The 15,167-nt window shown below is 47.1% G+C and overlaps 1 pseudogene across 1 annotated transcript in view; it reads right to left on the bottom strand.

The window, feature by feature from the left end:
- Positions 1-15,167, bottom strand: part of LOC146854205 (solute carrier family 23 member 1-like) — a 260,981-nt pseudogene that overhangs the window by 29,713 nt on the left and 216,101 nt on the right. Inside the window, exon 10 of the transcript XR_014980995.1 lies at positions 322-417. The product of XR_014980995.1 is annotated as a solute carrier family 23 member 1-like (transcript). The remainder of the gene's footprint in view (positions 1-321; positions 418-15,167) is intronic.

Here is a 15,167-nt window from a genome sequence, read left to right as displayed (position 1 = left end):
GTTCTTGTTTTATCCTCTAACCTGACATTCATAAATGTAGATACAATTTATATAATCATAGTGGTAATGAGACTATCCATGGTTAATACATGGCTAACGAATGATGACCATGATTGACCTTTGTTTTGGCATGCACTTGACTCAGAATTAGTGAACATATAGAATAAGCAACCTCTGCCGCAGAACTGATCTTAGAGGTACTGGCCTTTCTTTTCTCTCCAGTGCTCGCAGAGAGCGGTTATTTTTCCCCGCCATTTTATCAGTTCCAGATCAGCCTTGTGTATCTGGAATCAACCAAAGGGCTGCGACAGCAATAGTTACCTGGAATGGTGTTGTCTAGAACAAAACCGAGGACTCCTCCCACTAGCATGCCAGAAGACAGAAGCACCTGGATCACTTGGTCGAGCTGGGGTATCCCTGCAAAGCACAGAAGGGGAAGAGCATCAATTGAGCATCATGTCTGTATGATTTTAATTCTTCATATAGATTTTCTATTGCACTCATAGCTTTTGCTTCAAATTGTGGAGTTGTATAGTGTCGCTTCGCCCTTAAAGAATGTAAGAAACTGAAATGTAAACCAGCATTTGCAATGCAATAGGTCTCGCATTAACGCGAGTTCAAGCTATTGGCATTGTCAATGACAATGCCTTTTATTTATGTTTTAAAAACAAAAAACAAAATAAAAGGCATTGTTATTTGCAATACCAATAGCTCAAACTTGCATAAATGCGAGACCTATTGCAGGGTACGCTAGTTAAGACTCTTTTTAGAGCCCTTAATCCATTGTGTACCCATTCAGAGCAGGCTATTTGGTGGCTATTCAGTCATTCTGCATAGTATCAACCCAATAAGGCAGGGGTTGCTAACGTAGTACCGGGAAGACTTCCCTGTAACAGGTTTTCTAGATTTAGACACGACAAAGGTATATACATTTAATCTAAATAATTCAGTGGGTAACCAGAAAGTTTTGCAGATGTGGCTTTCTGTCGGACACATGACACCCCTGAGATAAGGTATCCACGTACATTTTCCCTAACTACCAAACAGATGGCAATGAAGAACTAAGTAGCTTACACTGTACAGCACCATCCCTCGCCTCCCTCACTGCAGCAGTGGAGATGAATGCATCGCACACGGTGTCCCTCACTGCACTGCACCTTGCCTCCCTTTCTGCTGCAGTGAGGCTACTGCACTGCGCACTGGTACCCGCACTGGACTGCACCCATCCCTTGCCTCCCTCACTGCTGCAGTGAATGCTCATCACTGTACAGGGCGCTTCCTCATAGGGCAGCAGTGGGGGTGTCACTGCACTCGCGGACTACAAAACTGCTATTGGCATTGTCAATGACAATGCCTTTTATTTATGTTTTAAAAACAAAAAACAAAATAAAAGGCATTGTTATTTGCAATACCAATAGCTCAAACTTGCATAAATGCGAGACCTATTGCAGGGTACGCTAGTTAAGACTCTTTTTAGAGCCCTTAATCCATTGTGTACCCATTCAGAGCAGGCTATTTGGTGGCTATTCAGTCATTCTGCATAGTATCAACCCAATAAGGCAGGGGTTGCTAACGTAGTACCGGGAAGACTTCCCTGTAACAGGTTTTCTAGATTTAGACACGACAAAGGTATATACATTTAATCTAAATAATTCAGTGGGTAACCAGAAAGTTTTGCAGATGTGGCTTTCTGTCGGACACATGACACCCCTGAGATAAGGTATCCACGTACATTTTCCCTAACTACCAAACAGATGGCAATGAAGAACTAAGTAGCTTACACTGTACAGCACCATCCCTCGCCTCCCTCACTGCAGCAGTGGAGATGAATGCATCGCACACGGTGTCCCTCACTGCACTGCACCTTGCCTCCCTTTCTGCTGCAGTGAGGCTACTGCACTGCGCACTGGTACCCGCACTGGACTGCACCCATCCCTTGCCTCCCTCACTGCTGCAGTGAATGCTCATCACTGTACAGGGCGCTTCCTCATAGGGCAGCAGTGGGGGTGTCACTGCACTCGCGGACTACAAAACTGCTATTGGCATTGTCAATGACAATGCCTTTTATTTATGTTTTAAAAACAAAAAACAAAATAAAAGGCATTGTTATTTGCAATACCAATAGCTCAAACTTGCATAAATGCGAGACCTATTGCAGGGTACGCTAGTTAAGACTCTTTTTAGAGCCCTTAATCCATTGTGTACCCATTCAGAGCAGGCTATTTGGTGGCTATTCAGTCATTCTGCATAGTATCAACCCAATAAGGCAGGGGTTGCTAACGTAGTACCGGGAAGACTTCCCTGTAACAGGTTTTCTAGATTTAGACACGACAAAGGTATATACATTTAATCTAAATAATTCAGTGGGTAACCAGAAAGTTTTGCAGATGTGGCTTTCTGTCGGACACATGACACCCCTGAGATAAGGTATCCACGTACATTTTCCCTAACTACCAAACAGATGGCAATGAAGAACTAAGTAGCTTACACTGTACAGCACCATCCCTCGCCTCCCTCACTGCAGCAGTGGAGATGAATGCATCGCACACGGTGTCCCTCACTGCACTGCACCTTGCCTCCCTTTCTGCTGCAGTGAGGCTACTGCACTGCGCACTGGTACCCGCACTGGACTGCACCCATCCCTTGCCTCCCTCACTGCTGCAGTGAATGCTCATCACTGTACAGGGCGCTTCCTCATAGGGCAGCAGTGGGGGTGTCACTGCACTCGCGGACTACAAAACTGCTATTGGCATTGTCAATGACAATGCCTTTTATTTATGTTTTAAAAACAAAAAACAAAATAAAAGGCATTGTTATTTGCAATACCAATAGCTCAAACTTGCATAAATGCGAGACCTATTGCAGGGTACGCTAGTTAAGACTCTTTTTAGAGCCCTTAATCCATTGTGTACCCATTCAGAGCAGGCTATTTGGTGGCTATTCAGTCATTCTGCATAGTATCAACCCAATAAGGCAGGGGTTGCTAACGTAGTACCGGGAAGACTTCCCTGTAACAGGTTTTCTAGATTTAGACACGACAAAGGTATATACATTTAATCTAAATAATTCAGTGGGTAACCAGAAAGTTTTGCAGATGTGGCTTTCTGTCGGACACATGACACCCCTGAGATAAGGTATCCACGTACATTTTCCCTAACTACCAAACAGATGGCAATGAAGAACTAAGTAGCTTACACTGTACAGCACCATCCCTCGCCTCCCTCACTGCAGCAGTGGAGATGAATGCATCGCACACGGTGTCCCTCACTGCACTGCACCTTGCCTCCCTTTCTGCTGCAGTGAGGCTACTGCACTGCGCACTGGTACCCGCACTGGACTGCACCCATCCCTTGCCTCCCTCACTGCTGCAGTGAATGCTCATCACTGTACAGGGCGCTTCCTCATAGGGCAGCAGTGGGGGTGTCACTGCACTCGCGGACTACAAAACTGACAGAGCAGTGGGGCGCGTATGTGCGTTTTATTTGAAACTGCCTAGGCCCTCACAGTGCAGCAGTGACAATCGGTGACTGAACCATACCTTGCCCCCACAACACTACACCAGAGACAAGGTGCCACTGAACATGTACCTGCATTGCTCACCTAACCGAGCAGCGCTCACCAAAAAGCAGTGATGTTGTGTCTATATTCCTATCGAGCCTCCCTCACGCTGCAGCAGGGGCCAGAAGTTACTGCATTCATACCTCGACTCTGATACTAGCAGTGGCAGACTGCCCTCGTACGTCGAGCTCTCGCACTGCAGCAGTGATCAGATGTTACTGCATTCACTGCTCGGCTTTGACTCTGCAGCACTGATTAGCTGCCCTCGCACACGTGGATCCCTTGAGTCATAGGGCAGCAGTGGGCAGTTGTTACTACATTCATATTTCGGCTCTGTAGCATAGATTGACCCACCCGGTACGTACTTCAGGCTCTTGGGCTGTACCAGTGACCGGTGGTACTGCACTCACTGCATCAGCTCCCTGTTACTGTAGCACCGAGGCTTTCCCCGTACGCTTGAAGTGATTTGCCCAGAATCATAGGATGTTGAGCCGACGCTTCGGTAGCTCTGGTTGTTACGTCACATCGCCACTTTCTTTTACCTCAAACCAACATTTGCGTTAAGTAAACCTTAATATAATGCTTAATTAAAATAAATGCAGCAGAGAAAACACATCAACAACTTGGCAGTCGTGATAAACATTTGCGCTGCATGGAAAAGTGTTGAACAGAGGAGATTACTGGATCAATCCAATCACTCCTTCTCAACAATGCATGCGTGTGGGTTAATAAGAATCGTTCTAAGCTCCCTTTATGTCGGGCTGAGGCAAGCACAAGGCACTACAAAACTAAAGTGATAATGTTTTGGAGAGCGCACTGCAGAAGCGGAGGGGCTCTGGGCCAGGGCCAGTTCTAGAATGTTTCAGTGGCCCAGCGTCGATATTACCTGATGAATGTGCTGTATAGAAAATATACCTGCAGGTCTGCGGGCTGTGAGGGTCGGTGAGAAGTAGGGGGGGGGGAGCAGCGCACTGAGTATGGGGATCACCGATAGCGCCTGGCCTGTGACAGGGGGAAGGTATCATCGCAGCACACCCTGACTCCAGTTCAGCGCAGGCTTTCTTCTCAGGGCTTTATAGTTTAATTTGGCATCAGTATAGCGCTGTCCGCGGCCCCCGACCCCAAAGCGCTTGTAAATGCCGCAATCCTGAGAGAGGGCCCTTGTTGTGCTGCAGAGCCGAGCGACCTCGGCCGCGCCCACTGAAGCCCGCAACGCTGTCCGCACTCATTTCACAGAGGGGAGAGACTTTCCTCTGCAGCCCGAGTCTAGCACCAGGACTCTGACCCCGCGTTTAGCTCGAGTTTAGCAAGGGTCTTCCTGAAACGGCTCGGAAGTGTGCTTTTAAGGGACGCTGGCACCTATTTATATTGAGAGAGACCTTTATTGTATGATTATTTAAAATCTTTTACAAAAACAACAAGAGTGGGCGCGGCGACCTCGGCCGCGCCCACTGAAGCCCGCAACGCTGTCCGCACTCATTTCACAGAGGGGAGAGACTTTCCTCTGCAGCCCGAGTCTAGCACCAGGACTCTGACCCCGCGTTTAGCTCGAGTTTAGCAAGGGTCTTCCTGAAACGGCTCGGAAGTGTGCTTTTAAGGGACGCTGGCACCTATTTATATTGAGAGAGACCTTTATTGTATGATTATTTAAAATCTTTTACAAAAACAACAAGAGTGCAAGTTAAAAGCATAAAATCTGATTAAAACGATATGTATAAAAAGCAGAAATACTATACAGTGACTAAAAACAGTCCATTTAGTGGCAGCATGTGCAAAATTTGGCATGGGGGGTGTGCAAAGTACAAATATCGGAGGTGCTGGGACATAGTTTATTCAGCTGACTCTTCTCTGGCTGTTCGTATGAGCATTTCAGCAGCCGCATAAAACTTCCCAATTAGTGCCAGCTCCATCGGGACTATGGTGGTGTAGATATGCCTTAAAGCCTCATTACATGATCTAACGCTGTGATGTTTGAACATGGTTCTTAGATACAAGCGCCTTGGATGAAGCAAGACTGGGCAACAACAAATAACATGCTCCGCAGATTCTGTGTGATATTGACACAGGCAGCAGCCGGAGCCACTTGATGACCAGTTCTTCCAGTGGGCTCTATAATCTTGTATTGGCAAGGGTAAAAGCCTCACTCTCATAACATTTTGTAGGGCTTTTCTTTCAAGGCCGGCTTTTAAGTAAGGCTGGCATGTGGTACTTTCATGAGAGTTGGCGAGGCCTTCTGCACCCAGGACCAATCTGATCCGTTCAAGGTCCTGTTGCCTCGATGTTCTTTCCACACTTTTTTAGCAGGATCTTTACTCTACACTTTGTTAATGGTATATCTTTAGGAGGTTCGATTGATTGACCCAGTGTTTGTTTGGCAATCAAGAGGTACCTTGCCCAATGGCTGTTATTGTCTGTGAAGACCACCTGTAGTGCTGCCCTGATAGAGCCCGGACATGCATTGGTCACGTTGTGTTGGAGTTTGACTATATCTTTTTTACATTCAATGTCCATTGCTGTAATATTTAACTCTAATCTGATCAATGATCGCCTGGTCGTGTGGGGTAGCTTAAAAACTTTTCTATACGCCATTGTGTATAGACCCTCCAGTTTTTTAGTCAAGAGACCAGGAAAGGCAAGGTGGCCATAGCTGAGAGTTGGCAGTAGCTTGGCTTGCATGACACGTCGGATCCCCTCCGTCGAGTGACTTACAAGCTTTTGGTGTAATTTGCACAAACCATATGTTAGTTTGGCTGCTTTTGCCTCCAATGCTTTAACCTGCAGGACAGGTCTGCCGGTGCCTGCGAATTGTACTCCTAGATAGGTGTACTTGTTGGTCGTGCTTATCTTTAGCAGACCCAGCTGCCAAGCCAGTGTTTGTTTTTTTGGCTTGTGTCCAAATATCAGCACTTTGGTCTTAGATGCATTGGCTACAAGCTTGTTATCCATGTTATAGTTATGTAGCGTCTCTAGTGCCCTTTTCATGCCAATTCTTGTATAGTCCAACAGGACAAGATCATCTGCATACTGCATGATTGGCAATCTGAGGTGGCCCAATTTTTGGGGAAAGATGTTTGTTTTTAGCAATGCTTCTCCCAGATCAGCAGTGTATAAACTAAACAGGGTGGGGGCGATCACGCAGCCCTGTTTTAGCCCCCGGTTTGTGAAGATCCTGGCAGTTGCGCATGTGCTAGTGAGCTTTACTCGCACCCACGTGCCGGTATAGAGTGATAGAATAGCCGCGAGCATGTTTCCGTGGTATGCCCCACTTAGCCAATTTTGCCCACAGAATGCATCGATCGACTCCATCAACGGCTGCGCTATACAAAGCATGCATATAGTGGTGGGGAGACGGGTCCAGTTGCCTTCGTTGCCAGATATGAAAGTGCAATTGCATTATCCATGGTGGACGAGTTCGGCCGAAAGCCAGTCTGATAATGCGGAGTTACTTGTTTTTTCGTGATCCATGTCTCTAGTTCTTTCAAGAGCCTTTTTGCAAATGCCTTTCCTTCCACATCCAGTAGTGCAATCAATCTATAATTCCCAGGATATGATGCATCCCCCTTTTTGTAAATGGGATGTAGAATGGAACCTTTCCATGAGTCCGGGACAACAGAAAAATTGTAACAATTATTGAATAAGGTTTGAATATGGGGTGCCCAGAATTCGCGATCTTCTTTAAAGATATTCCCAGGCCGCCCATTGGGCCCTGGCGCCCCATCCTTCCTGATGCCCTGGAGGATGGTTAATATTTCCTTTCTGTTTGATGTAGATCCACCGCATTGCTCTCCTCATGTTGGTGATCTTCTTCTTTGGCAATGCATTCCATAGGTGTTTTCTGGTCGATGTATAGGTTGGTGGCGTGAACAGCCCATTTGTTGGCGGGCACGGCATTATGAATGTGATGGCCACCATATAGGCCATTAATATGTCTCCAAAATTCCTTGCTTTTGTTGGGTGCTAGTAATGTATAAATAATTCTCAATTTTTCCACTATACTGGATTGTTTTAGTTGCCAAACAATTTTGTGTTTTTTTTTTTTTTTGCTGTCTTCAATTGTCTCTCCGTGTGGATAGACTTTTCCCTCCTATACTTTGATTCTGCCAGTCGGCACCTCTTTTTGCTCTGTATGAAGATATGATTGTCCGTGTAATTAAATTTCCCCGGTTGTATGTGTTTATTATTGTGAGTAATTTGCTTTCCTGGAGTTAATGCATTGAATAGCGAAATCATGATATCTGCCCAACTGGTCTGTGGGCCATTTATGCATGCGTTGTGCTTCTATTTGTTGTACTTTGTCCAACTTATTGGCCCCCATTGGATACGTTTAATTGAGGCTGTTTCATTATCTAGACTGAGCATGTTGCCTACAGCTAGATATTCCTCATGACTCATGCTGTTAATGTTGACCAAAGCAGAGATTGGTTGATGGTCGCTTCCAGAAGTGGATAGTACCTTATACTCTACGCATCTCCTCAACAAATTCTTGCTCAAGAAAATACAGTCCAGCGTGGAGATGTTCTTAAATGTAGGTTGTGGAGTTGTTGTGAGCTGGCATATGGTATTCGCAGATCCCAGGTTAAATTCGTTAATGCAGGCTTCCATAAGCTTGCGACTACGGTCCTCATGATTTTGTTCCGGGGCACATAAGTCTCTGATGTTAAAGTCCCCAGTAATGGTACATTCGTGTCCAGGGTTCTCATTGAGGTAAGCCCTAACTATCCTGATGATCCTTCTGATGTTTATGTTTTTATCCTTTTTTTTTGGGTTGACATATAGGTTAATTACTCCAAGTTTAAGCGGAGTGCCCTCTACTCTAAGCCCATTTATTGTTATAATCTGGACATCTGGTGCATATGTGGGCCAATCCTCGAATTGTAGTTGCAGATTTAATTTTGCAAATATCGAGATCCCTCCGCTAGGTCTTCCAAAAATGTTTTTTTTTGCTTGCCATTGTATGGAAGGCCTGGTAGCCTTTAATATAGTTGTCTGTTTCCATCCAAGTTTCCTGCAAGCATAGAATGTCTCCAGACATCAGTAGTTTCATGGCTTCATTATTGGTCATGATCGACTTAAACCCTGCCACGTTCCAACTAATTAGCCTAAACTTAGTGTTTAATGTCTCCATTTTAGTGCCTCTGTGGTTGTCTATTTTAAGCCTCCCTGCGGGATTATGTAAACCATACGAGTTTGGTGTGTCCCTTGTACTAGGTGTTTCCCCAATCCTTCGAGTGCAATGCAACGGAAAGCCATGCCCGATCTTCCTGTTTGTTGGCCTGGGCGATGCTCACCTCCTTGCAGAGTCTGGTGGTAGTGCCTTTATGTAGCTCAACTTTAATGTCGTTGTTAAATGGTTGACTTAAAATTGTCTTGGTGCCTCTTAATGTGCTACACTGTGTGCGAGGCGCTACTTGGTTTTGTGACCTCTGGAGAAGCACTTGTGGGCAACTGTCTATTCGGATGCCCCAATCCTTAAGAGTATCTGTTTCTGCCATTATGTTCTGAATGTCTCGCTTATTGAGCCACTTTGTTAGGGTCGATTCCTTATTCCCTATCCAAGTGTATATTTTAAAGTATATCGCTACAAGTTGGGCAGATGTTAGATAGGCCAGTGAAGGTATACTTGTCAAAAGATACAGGATATTTGCACGATTTAGGATATCACCTGGGCCCCTAGTCTCAAATTCAGGAGTGAAGATCAGCATGAATTCCCCGTCTGCCTGAGGATTTAGAGCTAGGGCATTTTCCATGCCCTCATAACTCGTCCCTTGATGTATTTGTGCAGTGGGCTTGATTTGGCCGTTATTCCGGCCGGGCGCTGCATTTGCAGCCTTTTCTTGGTTAATGCTAGAATGGCGAGACTGCTCGTGCCTCTCGCTCCTTTGGCCAGGTGAAGAGCTCTTCCTTGTGTTGTCATTGTTATTTGTGTGTGGAAAGCGCTTACTGTGTTTTGAGATTTGCAATAGCTTTTCATTTGAAGTTGATGGATTATCGCTGCATCGGCTTCCTTCTCAGTTGTTAATGATATTAGCTCGATTTTATCTCCTAGTGACTTTTCACTGAGCATCTGACATTTTGGGTGAGAAGTCGTATTATTGCTTGTATCTAGCCTATACCTTTGTTCCTGATTGTCTTCCCATCTCAATGACTCTACTCTAAGATTGCCGGTTTCTGGTCCATTAGTTGGATTGCCAAAATTAGTAGTCACTATCTCAGCATATGTTTTTGCTTGTGGATGTAAGGAGGTTTGTGTATTGCAAGATGAGCCTTTTTCCTTATGTGGGCCTTCCATATGCTGTATTGGCGGGCATGTTTTCCCGTAGATTTCCTGGCAGTTGTTCTCCTTGGGTACTTTAGATGAGGAGCTGTTTCTCATTTGAAAGATAGGATAGATCGTAAGACCCTCTTTATTGCTGACGTTATCAATATCAACCTGATTGCCGTGTTGGGTTGAAATGTGTGTTATTTCAAGCTTTTTTTGCGTGACTCGCATCCCACCGTTCCGTTTGTTTGTTTTTTGAGCCTTCCGAAGCTTTTTCTTTTGCCGTCTCGATAGCTGCCCCTCAGTTGCCTTGTGACCTGTATTCTTGGTGTGGTTGACCTCCTCTATACTGGATGCGGAGCTGGCCCTTTTAGCCAGGATGTAGCAAGTATTTGTAGCTCCGTTATCCTTTATGGTCTCTGAGTCCATAGCTATGGGAGTATTTATGGCTCCGAGGCCACAGCCATGGTCCAGTTTTTCAGAATATTTGCTATTTAGTGTGGGATTTATCGTGCCTCACTGCATTGTTTTATTAGTGTTGCCAGCTAATCTGGGAGTGAGTTTAATTTCTCCACAATTGCTTCACTAAAGTTTTTCGCGGGGCTTAAGGTGCTCCCAAAGGCCTTTTTACTGACAATCAGCTGATCGACGTTGTGGCCGATTATGTCCAATTTTTCGTTCATGATCAGAACCGTTTGCGCCAGCATGTGTATTAGGTCCACCTGGATCTATAATTTGTGTGATTGCCAAGAGAGTGCCTTTACTGCTTCCAGTAAGGACGTGTTTATTGTGTTTAAGATGTATCCGGGCCATTCTTTTTATTTGTCTCTTGTTCGTCACTCTGGGCTCTGCAGTGTCTGTCAGTTGTGGCACCTACTGAGCCCTCACACAGTAGCTACTGTTTAAACTCTGCTGTAGGTGTAGTTGTTGTTAATTCTGGTGATGCCAGATCTAAGAACCTGGTTGTTGTCTTTGTGCCCTGCCTTGATGTCTGGGCGTGGAGCAGCTCTGGATGGTCCCCCGGTCCCCTGGATTGATAAAGGCATCCAAGTTGTCCTGTGGCTGGTTATTTAAGTGGTGATGGTGGTGGACCAGGGCCTCTATAACAAATGCGTTCTTATTACGAGTAAGTTCCCTAGGTTGAGGGCCCTGAAGTGGACCCTGAGATTTATTTATTGCTTCGGCATCATTTAAAGTCGATGATATCTCAATAATTTGCTCTGGTCCATGTTCCTCCAATTCATGATTTTTGACATAGGCAGTGATGTTTTTACTGACATTGTTAATCGTGTCTGCCTGCTCTGCCGTTTCTGCGAGTCTCGCCATCTCTGAGATTAATATCTCCTCCAGACTGTCCTGATCTGTGTTATTTGAGTTAAGGGGGTTATCCTCATTCAGTATTGCCAGCTCCTGGCTGTATGCAGTGGATTGGGGCTATTATTTAATGTACCCCCTTCTTTCGTCTCGTAGGCCTTATGTGTGTTATGAGCTTCGATTTTTTTGTCTTGTAAAATATTGGTGGATCTTAGAACCCCCTGTTGTTGTTTTGCGGGCCCCTCGGTTTGTGCTGATGCCACTCATTTTCCTTGCAGCGATGCTATAACTTCGAGCAACAAAGACTTTATGCGAGTACTTCCAGTTAGAGTGAAAGGCAGTGAGCTGTTGCCTAACCCCGCGTTCCCACGCTCTTGACCGCTCTCTCGCCTTCTGCTGCCTCAGAAGGCTATGTCGGGACACTATTGCAGCATGCGCTTGCTTGACTTGTGCTGGCTGGTGCATTTACTCAGTAGCGCGATTGAGCTTCTTCCCCCCAGGCTGCGTATAACTGTGAGTTGAGGGGGCAAGTGTATAAAGTGTATAAAGGTGGGAGAGGATGGACAGAGCAAAGGCTGATCGGAGCTGAACTGACCTGCTCCAAGCGAGGCAGATCTAACTTGTGCCCAAGAGGCTATGTGAAAAGATTGATCCTCATCTCATACAGCTGAGGCTGTTCTCTTCCAGCCGGCTCCTCTCCTATCCACTCCTGCGGTTCTTCCCCTTGATGCTACACTTTATTTCACTTAAATTCGCTTCACTGATGCCCCCCCCAGGTGGTGTAGTAAAGATGTTGAGTGATGAAGGTGGGGGGGCGGCTTGTCAGGTGCTATAGCGGCAGAGACAGCCACTATGCCGAAATTGCTTCTTTCCTTCCTGCGGAGATGTCACTTTGCTGCCGCTGCCGTAGTGGAAATAGGAGTGAGGGTGTGCTTAGGTTCCGCACACCTTGCTTTGCTTTACTCTCAGGTCTCTCCACTCCCACCACCGCTGCGACCTGTGTCCTGTGCTTCACTCCCACGGCGGCCCGCAGCGCAGGCGGCAACACCAGCAATGGCGGGGGCCTCAGCAGCAAACCTGCAGCAAACCACGAGCAGCGCCGGCGGATAGGGCGGGTCTCCGCGCTCTCCCCGCTCTAGAAACCAAACACCGGCGTCGCCCTGCCGGCTGTTCAGCCCCCGCGACCGCTGCCGCCGCAGAGGTCGACACCCAACAGCAAATCTCCTCACGGGGGAGGCTTCCAGCAGCAGCAAGCCGGCAGAGATGCAGCGGGGGGCCGGGGGCCACTCCTGGCTCGCGGGTCACAGCTTGTGGCGGCGACGGCTCTCTGTGCAGACTCTTGCTCTCAGTAGCACAGCAGCAGCTCAACAGTGACACTCAGCGGCTCAGGAGACAGACAGACAGTGCTCGTCCTCGCCCTCGCCACTTCTGATTACGTGAACGGTTCAGCGGCCCAGCGCCGATATTACCCGATGAGCGAATGCATTTAATTTGCCAAGAAAGGGCTCTTCTTAAATTATTTGTAAATTCTTCCACCGTCCCTCTAAAATCATCTTGTTAAGCATTCTTCTGTCGGAGCAGCTGCAACTTGCGGGAGGTGGTGGGGGATGCCCCGGGTAAATGAGGTGATTTATGGCAAACATAAAGCGCGGCCGCCCGGCACAATTCTATCATCCAATGCTGCCGCTGTAGTTACAGAGGCTGATCCCACAAAGGAGCGTCTCCAGTTACAGACGCAGGGGGTGATCTTCAAAATAAATAAACAACGCTGCACACTGCACGCAATTAAAACAAGTGCCAGCAGAGCGGATGAGAACTGTAGTTAGGCGCCGCTGCTTCGGCACTACACGGAAGTCAGCATAGGATCAAGAGCAAACCGAAAGCTAGATAACAAAAGCAATGATACAGGTAAACCAATCACAAGAGGAAAAACAAATTACATGGAGTTTGAGCCAACATACAGATTACTTTAGGTCTCGCCAAGGCGAGACCTAAAAAGGGACCAGGGATAACATTACAGAAATGCACTTAGCATTAGCACCTATTGTGTCCCGCTCCCAGGGGTACTTACATATTGCAGAAAATGCTTAATCTAGAATACCTCTGTCAAACGTGTATAGAATGTCTTTTAATGTCACCAACCTATGATCTAGAATCAATTCCTAAAATGCAGGACATATTCTTTCCTGAAAAGTTCTTGACATATTGTGTGGAGGTTCCTTGCACTTCAGATTTGCAAGGTAATTTACACAGCTCTTGTGCATATGCACCCCGTTTCTTTGCATTTAGAATTTTCAATTACCAGTTGGTAAAATCTGTGATTAAATGTCCGTTAAAATGGGAAGTAACACAATTGGCACGCTACTCTTACTAGGCCACCCTTCACAATATGGGGGGGCATGTAACCGCAGCCCCACGCCTGCCCCTATACCAGACCCTCGTACACTCTCCAGACTCCGCCTCTCTAATAGTAACCACCAGTGGCATAACCCCAAATGGCGCCCCACTCCAGAGGCGCAACTAGAGCCAAATTTCGGGGGGCGTTAATAAACATTTCGGAGGGGCGGGCTAATTCTTCCATCAGTAGGCAGAGTAGAGATGCAGGGGCTCTAAGAAGGGCTGAAAAACAACAAAGCATGTTAACAAGTAAATGGTCTAAAGACCTGTGAAGTACTCTGGTGCAGCTGTAATAAGATGGACGCCAGACCAGCCAGCCCACAGCAGCTCAAAAACTGTCTGTGTGCGTGCCCCGGAAGCTGTCTCAGCCTGGGCTGACACACACAACAGGGGGTGAAGTGTGGGGGGTTTGAAGCCCTTTAAGCCCTATGGGCATTGAACGCCTGCCCCACCCCCACAGAATGCGACGAGGGGCCAATGAGTCTTCTATATCTTACAGACATACCTGCCAAATCACATGCCACCAAGTCACGTGCCACCATGTGACACACGATATCGGCTCCCATCAAACTGTCTCCGGCGCGGCTCCTTCATTAGGTCAGAGGAGCATAGCCCCACCACTTTCTCGCAGTGCGAGAAGCAGAAACATAAAATGGTATTTTAAATCCCATTTTATGTTTTGCTTCTCGCTCTGCTAGAAAGCAGAAGGCAGGGTATGCCTGGTTGGGGGCGGGAAGAAGGGTATGCCTGGTTGAAGGCGGGTGGGCGGGAGGGTCCAGGAGGAGTGGCTTGCCCACTGTTGTGGGCCCTGACTATTTGTTCGGCCCTCTGGGGCCGTCCAAACCAGTCATGCGCACTCTACATTTTCTCCATGTAGGTAGCCTACATAAAGAAAATAGCCTCCCTACAGATGCCCGGCTAGCGCTGTCCGCACCAATCACGGCGCTGCCATTGCAGCGTTGTGATTGGCTTAGGGGAGGGGAAGGAAGATGCATGCTTCCTGTTCCAGGAAACTGCAGGTGCGAAACCCATCACCCCGCCAGGAACAGAGGCGGCACGGGACCCGGTAAGGTAAGTTTTTTGTATTTTTTTTAACCCCCCTGCGAACCCCCGCATGACCCCTCCCCTTAACCCCTTCCCACGCGAGTCATGCGAGCCGCGACTGCACTGTCTTCAGATGAGGAGCCGAAATCACATGGTGGCAGGGAAAGTGAGCTGAAAACCACTGTAAATAGTGGTTTCCAGCTCGTTTTCCGAGGCTTTGAACAGCCGACGTCCGTTAAGGGGTGTGAAAACACCAGGACGTCGACACCAGCCTCAACAAGCTTTTTTTATTTTTTTTGGGAGGAGGTGGCTCAGAGGTGGGATGGGGTCCAAAAGTGCCTTGCAAGTACTTGGCACGATTCCAGGCCCCACCCTACCCCCCTCCCACTGTGAGGTTGTTCTTCAAGTTGGTAGGTATGCAGCAATTTACTGGGCTTTTGGCAGCATAGGGGCCACTCTGGAGGGTAGGGACCCGACTGCAAATACAGGTGACTGCGTTACGCCCCTGTGAGCCTCCACAGCCACTCTGCTGACCTTTACTACCTGTTCAGAACTGGTGCAAAATCTGAGTTTGAAAGTTCTTGGAATCAGAAAG

This window comes from Triturus cristatus, chromosome 4_1 (assembly GCF_964204655.1).
Source record: "Triturus cristatus chromosome 4_1, aTriCri1.1, whole genome shotgun sequence".
Taxonomy (NCBI): domain Eukaryota; kingdom Metazoa; phylum Chordata; class Amphibia; order Caudata; family Salamandridae; genus Triturus; species Triturus cristatus.
This window is presented reverse-complemented; position numbering and strand designations above follow the sequence as displayed.